General features: G+C 39.9%; 1 protein-coding gene across 1 annotated transcript in view; it reads right to left on the minus strand.

The window, feature by feature from the left end:
• IKZF3 (IKAROS family zinc finger 3) overlaps positions 1–17212 on the minus strand; it is a 90957-nt gene that overhangs the window by 45235 nt on the left and 28510 nt on the right. The window lies entirely within an intron of this gene.

Genomic DNA, 17212 nt, shown 5'->3' on the forward strand with positions numbered 1-17212 from the left:
TTGAGAGAGAGAGAAAGGGAGCATGCCCAAGAGAGAGTGGGAGAGACAGAGAGAGAGGGAGAGAGAATCTCAGGCAGGTTCCACACTCAGTCTGATGTGGGGCTTAATCTCATGACCTCGAGACCATGACCTGAGCTGAAATCAAGAGTCAGACGCTTAACCTACTGAGCCACCCAGGCACCCCTCATAATTTAAACATTTTACAAGCACACATTTTGTTTATACTAAATTATAATGGTTTAAACTGTTATTACACTCTTCCAGATATATCCAATGGAATGTATATATTAGTGATTTGATTTACTCCATCATAAATTTAAAAATTCATAAATAAGCTTTTAAAAAAAATCAGAAAATGTCTCCCTGAACTTCTATTTCCATTTCACTTTTCCTATAGAACTTCATCCTTATGTACTATTCTCTTATGCTTGAATCTCTATTGCTCATCCTATCATATGTCTCTACAACAACAATATATGTATAAATAAAAATGTTTTTGTTACCATGCAGTGCTAAGTGTTAAAAAATTTCTTCTGGATTGAGTTATTACAATTATCAGCACACAATTGATTAAAACAAAATAGGTATAATGCAAACCTTGATCAATAATTGTTAAATATAAAAACTAAAATTTGTTGGAAATGTATCTTTTAATGATATGGGTGGAGGGGTATGCATTTTATAAAAGTTTGATTAAAGAAATTATCAGAGTGCCTGGGTGGCTTAGTTGGTTGAGTGTCTGACTTTGGCTCAGGACATGATCTCACTGTTTGTGAGTTCAAGCTCCACATTGGGCTCACTGCTATAACAGTAGAGCCTGCTTCAGATCCTTTGTCCCCCTCTCTCTCTGTCCCCCAGCCACTCTCTCTCTCTCTCTCGAAAATAAATAAACATTTTTAAAAAATCATCTTAAAAAATAAATTATCTAAATGACCCCTTATTTGGCATCCTGGAAGTATTTACACCTTAGGGCAAAGAGTAAGATTTGGGATGGGCAAGAGATGTGTCTTTCTTTTATAAAGTGGAAAGGATCACTGTGAAAGGGGAGACACAGAAGAAGAACCTCAACTACAACAGCCTTGTAGAGCAGATCAGATTTAGAAAAGAGAACATACTGAAGTAGATCCTCTGAAAATTACCCACCCCTATGTCATCTTTGAAAAGTCTTCCCATATCCCAGTTTGAAGAACACAGCCAAAAAAGCCCCATTGCCAAACTGTATTCACATGCTCTTCTTCACTTTACTTAACCGAATGACAGTTATTTAGTGAGCACTTGGAACAATGCAGGGATGAATGGATAAATGGATGGTTGGATGGAAAGGCAGAAAGAAAAATGGGTAAATACTGAGTATTTACTACATACCCCACCTCTGGCCTAAAAGAAGAATAATACTAAAAAAGAGACTCTGCCCTTGCCATGTTGTCAACTCTTTGGAAGACAGTAAAGTACAGTAAGACCTGCCACAATGCAGTATGTATAAAATTGGATATAACAAGATTGGTAATTGCCTCCAGCTGTCCACTCATCCTCCATTCACTGACAGAAGCAAGCTAAAATTGTTACGGGATTCAGAAGGAAGTAACCGACTCATGATTTTTTGGGACATTTTAAGTTTAAGGTATGGTCAGTTGTGTCTAGTCTAAACCTCACTGTCATTGCTTTGTGCTTTTTGTAACAGTACCTCCTATTATTTCATTAACTTTACAATCATGTGATCCCCATACTGTAAAGATAAAATTTGTGGATCCTACCTACCATGTTGTGGAAATGTCTCATACTCTTCTCATCTCCAACACTATTTTCCCCCATGCAAATTACAAGGAAAAAGAAAAAGAAAAAAAGGCCCCTCTGACAGATTATGAAAAATGATGACCTGGCGAGCCAGAACAGGATTTCATTCAGTCCTCAGTCTAGTGGTATGCTGGTAAGTGCTTAAAAACCAATGCAGAGCGGGGGAAGAGCTTATTTGTAGCACTTGCTGATGTCAGTGGTATAAATACCATGGCCCAATTCAAGCTTCCAGTGTGAAGTCAACCGGCTGACAAAATTCCTGAAAGTTTAATAAGAGATTATAAGCTGACTCTGGCACACCACTGGGATTCCTCACTTATTCCTCAGCAGGGTGCCTTCATGTGGTTACCAAACTGCACCAGGGTACACAATGGCCCAGGTCACTATGCCTGGTGCCAAATTTAGTTTGAGCAGCTGAACTCACTTGGCAAGATCAGATCCTATGAGAGTTAGTTATCAGGCACACATGGGTGTTTCACGAATACAGATAACCAACTGGATTGGAATCTACATTTTATTTCACATGCATCTTGTTTCCACTCCAAGGAGGCACATGTACACCTGCTCCACAGTTAAAGAAACACAAAAGGAAGGGGGGAAGAGTCTTTGAGGACCCACCAAGGACAGTGAGCAGATCCATTTTTGTCAACCATCACAACTGTCCATTCCTCTTTTGCAGATGCCAAATATTTTCCTATTAAGTTCCTTTTAGTTCACTGTGCTACACAGCTTGGTTGGAAAAAAAAAGTCCAGAGATGTTTTCTGTTAAAAAGATTCAAGGAGAGGTGTTCTGTCACCAACAGAACTTACCCGTTTGACACAGTAGAAGCGGTAAAGCCTCTGCCCATTGTGAGCGCTTACAGAAATCCCCTGTGAGTGAACTTCTGCAGCAAAGCACTGCTGATTTTGTAAGATAACCCCTGCATCCCATGAGCGACAGGTCTTGATCTGGGCTTGAGAGATGTAATATTTTGATAAAAACGGCACTTCCTTTTGAAGCATATATTTGCGTGTGCTGAGCAGTACCACTGGAACCTCAGTGAGCACCTAGGCGAGGCTGACTTGGTCTCTCCCAGCTCGCTCCAGCCATAGACCCCTCCTTCACACATCTAAATGTAGCAGTAATTAGCATCCATAAACCACAAATGTGGCTTGGGTTTTTTCCCCCCCTTTCAGAAGCATCAAAGTAGTTTGTATTTCTCATGAGCGCAAAAATGTTGTACACCTCAAAAGAGACTGAGACTCTGATATGGAAAGCTACTGAAGACAGGCATTGTATCTTCTTAGGTCCTAAGGTGGGAAGAATTTTTTTTTCAGCAGACTTTCTTTTTTTTTTTTAATATATTTTTTAAGTTTATTTATTCTGAGAGAGAGTGAGTGTTGGAGGAGGGGGGCAGAGAGAGAGGGAGGGAGAGAGAGAGAATCCCAAGCAGGCTCCACATTGTCAGTGCAGAGCCTGATGCAGGGCTAGAACCCCCGAACCATGGGATCATGACCTGAGCTGAAGTCGGACACTCAACCAACTGAGCCACCGAGGTGCCCCTTTCAACAGACTTTCTTTTTTTTTTTTTAATTTTTTTTTAATGTTTATTTATTTTTGACAGAAAGAGAGAGACAGACCATGAGTGGAGGAGGGGCAGAGAGAGGGAGACACAGAATCCCAAGCAAGCTCCAGGCTCTGAGCTGTCAGCACAGAGCCCAACGCGGGGCTCAAACTCAGACCATGAGATCATGACCTGAGCCGAAGTCGGATCCTCAACTGACTGATCCACCCAGGAGCCTCTCAACAGACTTTTTAATTAAATTTTTTATATTTCATCTAAGCATCACACAAGATATCACAATAGAGAAAATTTAAGGTCTATCAAAAATTATCAAATTCAACTTTTCTCATGGAAGCAGGTACAATCTTATATCTTACAGAAATAATTAAATAAATACTAATTGATCACCACTATATAAATAATTAAAAAGCAATCGATTTCATCTATTTTATTTAAGGGGTATTTGATAGTTGTGAAGATTAGAGACAGAAATAATGTAGTGCACTGAAGTATCTCCCCAAAATTCATGTTTGCCAGAAATCTAAGAATGACTTTTGTAGATGTTATTAGTTAAGATGAGGTCACACTGGATTAGGATGGGCCCTTAATCCAATGACTGGTGTCTATGTAAGAATAGAAGACATACAGAGACATATACAGGGGGAAGGCCATGTGAAGAAGGCAGAGGTTGGAGTCACACTTCCATGAGCCAAGGAATGCTGAGGGTTGCTGAGAGCCGGCAGAAACTAGACAGAAGCAAAGGAAGTTCCTTCAGAGGGAGCATGGCCGTGCTGACACCCTGATTTGAGCGAGACTTCAGGCCTCCAGAAGTGTGAGAGAATAAATTACTGTTGCTTTAAGCCCTCCAGTTTGTGGTAGTTTGTTACAGAAGCCCTAGGTAGCTGATTCAAAGGGTAAATGTGCAATTTAGGCAGGACAAACAGTGGTGTTGATGGATACTGAGGTGTGTTGTGTAATTTTGGGCCCCATTGCAGCTCCAGAACAAACTGCTTGTGTAGGCAGAAAGAGATGGTGGTTGTGAGGGGCTGCTGAAAATTGGGGGCTAGTAGTGTGTTAAATGTAGAGAATTGGGGGCCACAATAATTTTTCCTAATTATTCAAAGAGGAAAAGTAAAGCCAACAGCACATGCATGTCAAATCACAATCTCAAAACTTACTTGCTCATGACAGAATCTTTCCTTCCATATTCAAAGTGGGAAATGGCAAAGATGGGGATCCAATTTCAAAAGGAGGACTGAAACAAAAAGCTGTAAGGTTCTACCTCAGTCATTTTGCACTCGACTGCATTACTTTTTTTTACAGGGCCTTGCTGGGATGACATTCCACCAACTGTCTCATTTCTACCTAGTATATCCCTGGGTACACTACTATGAACCACACCTGATCTCTGGCCCTGATGTCCAGAGGCTTTTATTTTATTGTGTTCCTCAGTGAACACAAGAAATAGGGATATTCTTTTTTTTTTTTTTTTTTTAATGTTGTAAATATTTCTTTAACTTCTGCTTTTGACATTATGGTTTCTCAATGACACCTTAGGTCTGACAGGAAGGTCCCAATGTCCTTCATATTCAGTGAAGTGTTTACAATACCCCTGCACTCATCAAATGCTAAACAAAAATAAAGACTTAGGGATCTTTGGTTATTTCCTACTGCTCAAGATCAGTCTGGTCACCACTGAGAAGAATAGAAATAATAATTATTCATAGGAGTCAATGACCAGGCTTGAAAAAGAACTCTGAACATCTTCAGGTCTTTTTTTTTCAATTAACTTGGATTATATCACCTCATAGGTAGGTATTTTTACAAAGATATAAATGTAAGCTATTAGGGCTCTTTTTAAAAAAAGTTTATAATGGAATTGGATGAAAGTTTGTCATGCACAAACAATTCCAGATACAGTATAATTAGGTGCTTAAACAAGTATTAATTAAACACACTCCAAAAACTCAGCCCTAAGACTACACTTGAGGGAGGCGGGATAGTACAAGGAGGCCTCATGGAGGAAATTAACTTGAATTGATGTAAATATTTCCAGTGCATTAGTCTATTAGATTTAAATTTTCAAGAAGAAAGGAGGAGCCAACTAAGTGGTAACACAACGTTTAATCCACATATTTTATTTGTGACCAATTAGTTTATGTACAGAGCCATAATCACTATATATGTGTGAGATAGACAAAGCTAGTAATGATATATATTTTTCTTTCCTCTTCTCAAATTTTTTAAAAATTAAAAAAAAAATATTTTAATGTTTATTTATTTTTGAGAGAGAGAGCTTGTGAGCAGGGGAGAGGCAGAGAGAGAGGGAGACACAGAATCCAAAGCAGGCTCCGGGCTCCAAGCTGTCAGCAGAGTCCAACGCAGGGCTTGAACTCACAAACTGTGAGATCATGACCTGAGCTGAAGTCAGACGCTTAACCAACTGAGCCACCCTGGTGCCCCTCTTTTCTTTTTTTCTTATTTTTTTAAAATTTAAATTGATTTATTTACTTATTTAAATTTACATCCAAGTTAGTTAGCATATAGTGCTATAATGATTTCAGTAGATTCCAGTGATTCATCCCCTATGTATAATACCCAGTGCTCATCCAAACAAGTATCCTCCCTAATGTCCCTTACCCATTTAGCCCATCCCCTCCCCCACAACCCCTCCAGCAACCCTCAGTTTGTTCTCTTTATTTAAGAGTCTCTTATGTTTTGTCCCCCTCCTTGTTTTAATAGTATTTTTGCTTTCCTTCCCTTATGTTCATCTGTTTGGTATCTTAAATTCTTCTATGAGTGAAGTCATATGGTATTTGTCTTTCTTTGACTGGCTAATTTCACTGAGCATAATACCCTGTAGTTCCATCCATGTAGTTGTTAATTTTAATTTTAATTTTTTAATGTTTTTTTTTTTTCAACATTTATTTATTTTTTTGGGACAGAGAGAGACAGAGCATGAACGGGGGAGGGGCAGAGAGAGAGGGAGACACAGAATCGGAAACAGGCTCCAGGCTCTGAGCCATCAGCCCAGAGCCTGACGCGGGGCTCGAACTCATGGACTGCGAGATCGTGACCTGGCTGAAGTCGGACGCCCAACCGACTGCGCCACCCAGGCTCCCCTTAATGTTTATTTTTGAGACAAAGAGCAACAGAGTGTGAGTGGGGGAGGGGCAAAGAGAGAGGGAGACACAGAATCTGAAGCGGACTCTAGACTCTAAGCTGTCAGCACAGAGCCCGATGATGAACTCATGAACCCTGAGATCATGACCTGAGCCAAAGTCAGACACTTAACCAACTGAGCCACCCCAGTGCCTCCCCTCTTTTCTTTTTTTATTTTATTTAAAAAAAAAATTTTTTTTTTAACATTTATTTATTTTTGAGACAGAGAGAGACAGAGCATGAACGGGGGAGGGGCAGAGAGAGAGGGAGACACAGAATCGGAAGCAGGCTCCAGGCTCTGAGCCATCAGCCCAGAGCCTGATGCGGGGCTCGAACTCACGGACCGCGAGATCATGACCTGAGCCGAAGTCGGACGCTCAACCGACTGAGCCACCCAGGCGCCCCCCTCTTTTCTTTTTTTAAAAAAAAGTTTATTTATTTATTTTGAGAAGGAGAGAGCGCACCACTTGCACACAAAGAGCCCAACACAGGGTTGGAACTCACCAACCATGAGACCATGACCTGAGCTGAGATTGAGAGTGGGACGCTTAACTGACTGAACCATCCAGATGCTCCTATATTTTTCTAATTTAGAAAATAATAGTGTTAGACTCCCCATTAATGTCCTTTTGAAATATTTACATGAACATTGTTCCCTTCAAGGAGCAAAAGCTTTCTTAACTCATCATACGATAAATGTATACATTAGACCAGGAGTCAGTAAGCTATGGTCTGCAGGCCAAATCTGTCTCACAGCCTGTGTTTGTAAATAAAGTTACTAGTATGCAGCCATGCACATCATTTATGTATGTTCTATAGCTGCTTTACAGTACAACAGCAGAGTTGAGAAGTTGGCAACAGAGATCATTTGGCCACAAAGCCCAAGATATTTACTACCTGGTCCTTTACAGAAAAAAATTGTTAACTCCTGCACTAGGCTCCTAGGAATATATAGTAAAAAAAAAAAAAAAAAAAAGATCATCTCTGGGTTGTGAGTTCAAGCCCCACGCTGGGCATAGGGATTACTTAAAAAACAAAACAAAAACTAAAAATTATCAAAATATCTGGAGGGTAGGAAATAAGTGAATTTATGTTAAATGTTACTATCTTTTAAAAGTTTTTTTCCAAATATTTTATTTTGTTTCTCACACAATAATTCCAATTGGTAAACACTCTTTCCCCCTAAAAAATTTAGTCTATCATTCCATAAGAGAAAAATAAAGTTAGCATTCTAATCTTCTATAAAACAATTTTCTTTTTCTTTTTTGATTTAACTTTATTTTTTATTTTTTAAAATTTACATCCAAATTAGTTAGCATATAGTGAAGCAATGATTTCAGTAGATTCCTTAATGCCCCTTACCCATTTAGCCCATCCCCCCTCCCACAACCCCTCCAGCAACCCTCAGTTTGTTCTCCATATTTATGAGTCTCTTTGGTATAAAACAATTTTCTAAGAGCTGGAAACTTAGATGCACATGACATTTCACTTTCTTTAACATATAAATCAGACATGATTACATTTATTCTGAATTTAAAATATTCCAAGACAGATCTTAGTTCTAAAACTTTTTAAAGAACATTAGAAAAAATGCTTCCATTAAACTTAAATAAAATCGGATCCTCTAAAGTATGCTTTTAAATTTGTTTATCATTATTACATTATAGCTAAATTTTCTTTAAAAAACTAATTCTAACTACCTTTAAAAGTATAATCCTAACTAGTCTTAATGCATCTCTATGCTACATATGACAGAAGTACCTTATTATGCAATAGGCATATCTTCTATCAGGCAATGCTACTTTTCAGTTCTATTATTTTTCAATTTAGCATGTATAATTTGTATGTACTGATCATATTTTATCTTTTTAAAAAGCAGAGACCTTGTAACATCCTTTTCCAAAGGTATATGATTCAGATTAAGTGCTAGCATTAACAGTACAATAATCAGTTTGGAGTTTAATAATGAAATAATAAAATAATGCTAAAGTTAGCCTGTTCATTTCTTTTTTTTTCTTTACATTTACTTATTCTTTGAGAGACATAGAGAGACAGAGCACAAGTTGGGGAGGGGCAGAGAGAGAAGGAGACACAGAATCCAAAGCAGGCTCCAGGCTCTGAGATGTCAACACAGAGCCTGACGCGGGGCTCAGGCTCACAAACCCTGAGGTCATGACTTGAGCCCAAGTCAGACGCCTAACCAACTGAGCCACCCAGGCACCCCTGTTCTTTTCTTTTTAAATCAGGCTTAAAGGAAACAGCCATTTCTTCTCTCTTTCCCAAATCATTTAGAATGATTGATTATATCTTCTAGTCTCTACCAAGAACCATTATGACACTCCCAGACCCCTAACAACTGAGAAAAATACACCAATATCCCAATCATCACTGACATCGAATTCAAGGTAAGGCAATAGAAATGGCACCAGAAGCTACAGCAGTTGAAGATGACCCAAATTGATTGAGTGGACCACAGAGACTGAATCTCTCTCTTTTCTCTTTGGAAGCACTTCTGGAGCAGGGTCAAAATGTAGAGGACTGGAATCTATTGTATGGATTCCCAGAGAAGTGCTGTATCACATGAGTTTTTACAATATTTGTTTTAAATTCCTATTGTTGAATGAAATTCTTTGGTGTTTTGTTTATGTTTGAGTATTTAACCTGTTGGGTTGTTTTTTTTTTTTTCTGATCACCTGAAAAACATAAAACTCACAGGCTACTTCTGAATCCAGAGCAAATTCTAACATAAATTATAAATTTCCTGATCAAAAGTTCAAACTTAAACTTAAATGGCATCACCTACCAGAACTCGGAAACACTAATTCAGAAAAATGCAAGCCAAAGGCACAGTTATTGTTTGCCTTATTCTGAGTGTGACTCCATGGATGGCATCTTCAAGAGGTTGCATAAAACTGATAGAACATTGTATGCCTTTCCTCAGCACAAATGACCACATCCTGTGCCAGGCAGCATTTTTTCAGTCTCTGTGGTTAAGAACTGGTACAAATTAATGTACAGCTAGGCAGAGCTGGAATGTTAGTTGAAGCTGTGATTTGAATCTCAGAAGTTTTAGACACAGAATTGTATTTCTTGGTCCCTTAAGAATCTAAGACAAAAGGAAAAGATCTCAAACATTCTTTTTTTTTTCTTTTCTTCCTTTATGAAACACATAGATACACATGTATAATTAACCTAATGTACTCATTTAGTTACTTATTTGACAAATATTTATTGTACACCCTACTATGAGCCAAGTACTATTCTAGGTGCTACAAATATCTAGCAGTGAAAAAGACAGCCCAAGATCCTGGCTCATAAAAGGTAGAAGGATAAAGAAATAAATAAAACTCCAAAATTATCCACGGTAAGTGCCATGCAGAGAATTAAAATAGGGTAGTGTGTTAAAATAACGACTGGATAAAAAAAGAACAGTCACTGGGTTGTTAGGGAAAATCTCTCTGAAGAAATGACATCTAAGATGAGATCTGAGTGACATTCATAAAGGAATAGTGATCGGATTTATCAACATAAATATTAGCATAAAATGTGTGCAATGTTAATATAAATATAGTGTTCCAAATTCACAAAAAGCCTAGAAGTTTTCCATACTGCTGATACAGACTATATTTGGGTGGCAAGGATAGAGGTGAATTTTTCTTTTTTCTTTCTATGAACTTTCCAAACTGTGGTAAAATATAAAAATATATTTAGTCTTTGTCCCCAGTTCCTGACAGAGTTCCTAAAACCCTTGGAATTTCCTATGTGACAGGAGTGTCTTTTGTTATTCATAACAACCTCCTTTCAATCATACCTGAGTTTATACTAATGAACTTAGGATGGGGTCCTTAGTTAACCTCAGGATGGGATAGTCACCAGGAAGACCAAGTGGTTAAGGGTTAAGGGTTTCAGTCACAACCACCAAGCTCTGGGAAGGGGAGTAGGGACTAGAGATTGAGCTCTATAAGTACTCTTGAATAATGAGATTCAGAGAGTTTCTGGGTTGGTAAACACATCAAGATGATGGGCGGGTGGTGTGCCCAGAGAGGGCATGGATGGTCTATGCCCCACCACTCCATACCTTTCTCTATGCATCTCTTCCATTTGGCTGTTCCTGAGTTGGTCCTTTATATTAAACTAGAAACATTAAGTAAAAATTTCTCCTAAATTCTTTGAGTCATTCTAGCAACTTATCAAACCTGAGGGGGGTGGGTACGGAAAATCCTTCATTTGTAGCCAAGCTGGAGAGAAGTGCAGGTAACATGGAGACCTGGTAGTTCCAACTGGTATCTAAAGTGAGGGCAGTCTTGTGGGACTGAGCCCTTAACCTGTGGGTTCTGTGGGACTGAGCCTTTAACCTGTGGGTTCTATGCTCCAGGAGTTAGTATGATAACTGAATTGAATTTTTAGTTGCCCAGTTGGAGTCTGAAGAATTGGTTGTTGGTGTTGGAAAAGAAAAAAAAAAAAAAAAATCCCAGAATTGGTGTCAGGAGTGGGATTTGCTAGAGCAGTCTGGCTTGTGGAAACATGTGGTTTGGGAAGAGAAAGGAAGAAAGAGCAAGAAATTAGGGACTTCTGAGTCCTGGCCATGTGGTGACTCATGTTATGGTTAAGGAGCTATGTTATGATCAGTTACTAAAGGTAAAATTACCAAGGGTTTTCAGAAATGGATCCAATTCCTGGGGAGTGGTTCACTGGATTCATAAAGAAATGCAAACTAATCGGGAAAAGGTGAAATTGGTTACTATGAAAATGAAATGAAAAGAGAGTTTTGGCTCAAACCTTGATGTTAGACCAAGCTCAGACTTTGGCTGGTTTAAGCTTCAGATATTAGGCTAAAAGCTTCCCCAAAAGGTAAAATTTTGAGGTAACAACAGAGAGGACCTCTAAGACCTCTGGTCACCAAAAAGAGAGTTCACATTGAGGGAGGGAAAAACCGAGAAACTATTGAAATCAGGGGGTATAGTGTGAAGGCATCTCATTTTGTGAATCAGTATCATCAGCTTCTTGAAGAACCATTACTAAAATGGACAGTAAGAGTGACTAATTTAGAGCAAGTATATTTGGTTTTGAATTCTACAGAGAAGAAGAACATGTTTGAGTTGATACCCAACCCACAACTCACTATGGAATAATCACAGATGGCTATACATGATCCAGACACACAGCAGTCTGGTGGACTAGATAAAACCACTCTAGGGTCTGTTTACCCTGAGAAGAGGACTGTCTGCCTCCATTTATAAATGCTGAGTGGAACACCGAAGTGTAACAGCTGATATACTTTGTATGTAAGCCATATAGGATTGGCTTTATGATAACAGACATATTCATTCATGGAATGTGCCTGTTACCCTGGTCATGGTAAATGCTGTGGTTTAAAGGGGTATTCTAAGAGCATGCATATTGGATATGGTATGGTGACGCTGGTAGAGCTATAAGAGGAGATGAGAACAAAGATTTGAAGGAAGAAGTTTATTATACTCACAGGACTCATAGAGGGGTACTGCCACATGCCACACAGGGTCACAGGGGAAAGCACCAGTGCCAGTCAGGAGGCAGAAAAGAGCAGTGAAGGAAATCCTAGGCTAGCGTTTTTATTGGAGTTTATGAGAAAAGGCAAGGTAGGCAGAGTAAATAGTTTAGGATTGGCTGGTTTGAATAATTCTGGAAGACTTTGGGACATAGAATGGTCTCCAGTTATCTGATATACTTCATTGTAAGATGATTTTGGGCAGAGGAAATATTAACTTGGTGTATGAGAGTTAGGTAAGAAGATGGGCGAGACATACAGACTCCAGATTGGTTGATTTGTATATGAAAAGCATGATCCTGGCTAACGCCTCTGCTATCTGTAAGAATTGGCTATCCCCGGGAAAAGCAGCCTTTCCTCAGGTCTGTAAGGACCCCAAATGTCAAAGCATCCAAAATACGAATATAAGACAATACAGTTAATAAAACTGGTCCTGAGGTGAATGGATGCCAAAGAGACAAATACAGAATCTAAGAAAACACAGTTTTCTGCCTTTTTGCACAGGCACCCCGTGTAACCTTCCTGCTGCAAAATCAAGTAACAGTCCAAGAAACCTGAGTGAATCTGCTGCCTTAGCTTCCCCTCTTGGGTTTTACAGATGCTAATAAAAACATTAGGTTAATTAACAAGAAAATGAGAAAAGGCAGAAGGGAGAGTCAAGGGACTTGTCCCAGCAAGGTGGAAAATTGTAAATGGTTATTAAGAAATAAGAAAAATAAAGCAAACATTGGTAAGTCCAAAGCAAAGAAGAAAAATAAAGGGGATAGTCAAAGGACTTATCTCAGCAGGGTGAAAATCTTCAGATTGTTATTAAGAAACAGGATAAAGGAAACATATTGATGGGGTTGAAACAAAGGTCTTAAGGTCTTAAGACAGCAGTGTGCAAGGTTGGGTAGACCAAAGGGACCGCCTTCCTTAAAGGGCCCCAAACAAGTCCACTCTTCTCTTCAGTGTACAGGAACTTACAAAGCCAGAAAGCAAAGATTACAAACAGAAATCTGATCTGAAATCAGCTAGGGCAATAGTCGGACAGATTAATCTTTGTCATGACAAAAGGGATGGGCTCAACTTCTAACTAGGGACCTAAAGTCTTCAGCATGTGAAGGGGTAAAATGGTTAGGAGGGTGGAGAAGAAAAGTTTCTGGGACTCCCTGACATGGAAACCTCATTCACTGTGGCTTGTTATGTGAAGCCTTATAGGGGCCTTCAATTTGAGAGAATATAAAAATGTAAGGGTTGATAGGATTAAAGGGGAGGCTTGGTGGAAATTGGACTGTTTATTATTTTTAAGTTTATTTATTTATTTATTTTTAATTTTAAAAAATATTTTATTTACTTTTGAGAGAGAGAGAGAGAGAGAGAGAAAGAGTGAGTGAGCAAGCAGTTTAGGGGCAGAGAGGGAGACACAATCTGAAGCAGGCTCCAGGCTCCAAGCTGTCAGCACAGAGCACAACATGGGGATCGAACTCACAAACTGTGAGATCACGACCTGAGCCAAAGTCGTACACTTAACCGACTGAGCCACCCAGGCACCCCAAAAATTTATTTATTTATTTTGAGAGACAGTAAGAGCATGCAAGGGGGGCAACGGCAGAGAGAGAAGGGAGAGAGAGTCCCAAGCAGGCTCTGGCTATTAGCACAGACCTCAGTGCGGACCCATGTAGGGCTCTATCTCATGAACTGTGAGATCATGACCTGAGCCAAAATCAAGAATCAGATGCTTAACTGACTAAGCCACCGAGGCACCCCAGAAATAGGCTGTATTTAAAGAAATTGTGCCTCTTTTACCTGAAAGTGTTATGGGAATGGATATTATGTCTGACTGGGAAACATCTCCCTTACTTCATTTTATAAAACTAAAACCTGTTCATAAAGTCCTGATGGAGGCTACAGTTAAGAATGGAAGGGTTGAAAGACTAATATGAAAGTCTGGAGGAAAGCTGGTATGTTTGAAGTGGCTGCATCTCTTTCACCTGAATGTATTATGGGCATGGACATTGTATCTGACTGGGGGATTGTTTCCATAAGACAGAAGTCATGTAAATCTGTCCTATTAATCGGACATTCTAAATGGGGATGGATAAGCTTGCCCAAGCCCACAGTGTAGAAGAGAAGCTGCAGCGCTGGTGGGGACAGATGATGGGTCCATATGGAGCATAGACTGGGCTTTATGGCAAAAGTCTGCAAGTGTTTCCCAGTGATGACTGTTGGGATGGTGGAATCAAGAATTCCATTTTAGAGGCAATTAGTAGAGGCAATTGAAACTGCCCTATGACTGCAGAAAAAACAATCTTAACATCTGGCATACCCATGATATCTTAGGTGATGTCACAGAAATGCTCTAATGCTTCTGGGAGGGCAATACCCAAGACAGTTCCACAATAAAATGGAAATGGCTTATACAGGATTATGCTACCTGAGGAATGCAAGCAGGAGGTACTGACAAGCAGTGAGCCTCTTCTCTCCTAGGACTGACTTTGGAACTGTATGAGGCTGCCAGATTCTATCATTGCTTAGAAGTGCCCGATAAACAGCTACTGACTGACCAGCAAAGAGCTGCTGGATAGCTCTTCCAAGGTAAATGAACAATATCCTGTTTGGAAGACCACCACTCTGATTGAAGATGTAAAAACATCAATTCAGTGGGATGAATTACATGCTGTTTTCCTAGCAGTGATGGAAGAATTTTAACAATGACAAAAGCCTCCACATTTTGGTTTTTACCTGATTCATGAGTGATGGCCAGTGGCCAGGCCATATGGATAGGTAGAAGGAAAACTGGTTATTTATTTACTTATTTATTTATTTATAAGGATTATTTATTTAGGTAATCTCTACACCCAGTGTGGGGCTCTAACTCACAACCCTGAGATCAAGAGTCACACGCTCTACTGACTGAGCCAGCCAGGTGCCTTGAAAACTGGTCTTTTAAAGCGATGCCCATATAGGGCATGACCGTATGGAAATCACTACAGGAATCTGAGGAGTGCATTAAAGTAGGACATGTCAATGCCCATCAGAAGAATCCCCTTCCAGGTTTGGAAGGGGATTGGAACCAAGTGGATATCACAGTGTACTTACTTGAAGTGGCCAAATGGTGTCCATGAAAGGCATAGACATTTGGGGACCACAGAAATACAGAGGGCTGAATCTGGACATATTCCTTTTGCACTCTCTGAGGCTCAAAATGCCAACAATAACTGTTCTATCTGCCAACAAGAGAGACAGAGGCTTCCGATGGCTATGGGGAAGATTCCTCAGAGGTAAGGCCTTATACATAGCTGGCAAGTGGATTACACTGAACCAATGCCAGTAGCCCCAGGGGGCTTACAAATGGTTTTTGACAGAATAGACACTGACTCTGGACTGTGTATTGCTTACCTGGTTGTAGATGCAAATGGTCAGGGTACTAAAAAACAAAACAAAACCAAAAAAACCCCAAAAACAAACAAATAAAAAAACCCCACAACCCGGATCAGAAGATACTGCATCAATTTGGGCCACCAAATCACATTTCTTTGGGACAAGAACACACTTTACAGTCCATAATGTCAAATGATGGGCAGAGAGATACTGTCCTCAGAAGAATAGTTTCATAGAGAATTGGAACAGGCAACTGAAACACTGGTTGTTTGAAACGGGAACGTGTAGACATGAAGGGCTGGCTGGTTTAGTGTCTTCAAGAATGTGTGCTCACACTTAACATGAGCAGGATTAAGGGAATGTCCCTGTTGATATATTCCTGTTTTTCTGGTGAATCTGGGGAAGAGAGATGGAAGAGGATGCTAGTGTGACTATGCAATTTTTTCCAAGGGGGGGGGGGGAGAAATATTGGTATGACTATAATTCTTCCTAAGAGGAGAGGACACTGGTTTCATGACCATACTTTTTTTTCTTCCTCACATCACCTCAGCTTTCTCTTTCCTACCTGATGCAGTAGTCATAGGACCAGCGCTGCAACAAATGACAGAAACAGAGATGATTCCTAAGCAAGAAACTGTAGCTACAGGTTTGTTGTTTATTTAATTTTTAACGTTTATTTATTTTTGAGAGAGAGTGAGCAGGGGAGGGGCAGAGAGACAGAGACGGAGATACAGAATCCGAAGCAGGCTCCAGGCTCTGAGCTATCAGCACATCGCCTGATGCGGGGCTCAAACTCATGAACCGTGAGATCATGACCTGAGCCGAAGTTGGACACTTAACCGACTGGGCCACCCACATGTCCTAAGTAGCTACAGTGTTAAACCTTTATGTCAGAATTCCTAAAGGCCTGATAGGGTAGGTTGTGCCTTCACTCCATTTGGCAAAACTGAGGTTAACAGTGACTGCAGCTATACTGCTAGTGGCAAAAATAGCCTGCTAGTTCTGTACCTAAGTAACTCTACCCTATATGAACAGGAGTGGATTGAGGGGGAGGCACTTGCTACACTAGTATTGCTGCCTGCAATCTAGACCAGCACAGCAGCTAAACCTCATGTTCCTTCCAAAAGTGGAAAAGTTCAGGTAGATGAAGAGAAGAAGGAATAGTAGCTGAGGGTAAAGGAATCAATCAATGGATTATATAATGAAGGAAATGCAGTATTATATTAAAATGCCAAGAGAGGCTCAGAACAAGAAACTTGTAAATATTGTCTCTCAGTTCAATTATACCAGATGCTGAAAAGGTGAAGCCATACATTGCTGAGACCATTCCTGTTTTTGGAACCTGACAAAATCAAATGGAAGGCTGTAAACCTGAGTGACCTCACCCTGGGAGACATTTTCAACCAGAATAATTATTAATGACTGAATGTGACTGTAGTAATGTGCCAGGATCTTGACTTTTACGATCATTTTGTAAAAAAATTTTTAGTGTTTTATTTATTTTTGAAAGTGAGCAGGCGAGGGGCAGAGAGAGAGGGAGACACAGAATCTGAAGCAAGCACCAGGCTCTGAGCTGTCAGCACAGAGCCCGGTGTGGGGCTCGAACTCACAAACCAGGAGATCATGACCTGAGCCGAAGTTGGATGCTTAATGGACTAAGCCACCCAGGCGCCCCTATGATCCTTTGTTACAAGAGATTCGTGCTCAAAGACCAGTGGGTGGCCTATGGTAAAATACAAAAATATATTTGGTCTTTGTCCCAGGTTCCTGGCACAAGAGTCCTCCCAAACCTTGGAATCTTCCTGAGCGATAGGAGTATCTT

This window comes from Panthera leo, chromosome E1, assembly GCF_018350215.1.
Source record: "Panthera leo isolate Ple1 chromosome E1, P.leo_Ple1_pat1.1, whole genome shotgun sequence".
In the NCBI taxonomy this organism is placed as follows: Eukaryota; Metazoa; Chordata; class Mammalia; order Carnivora; family Felidae; genus Panthera; species Panthera leo.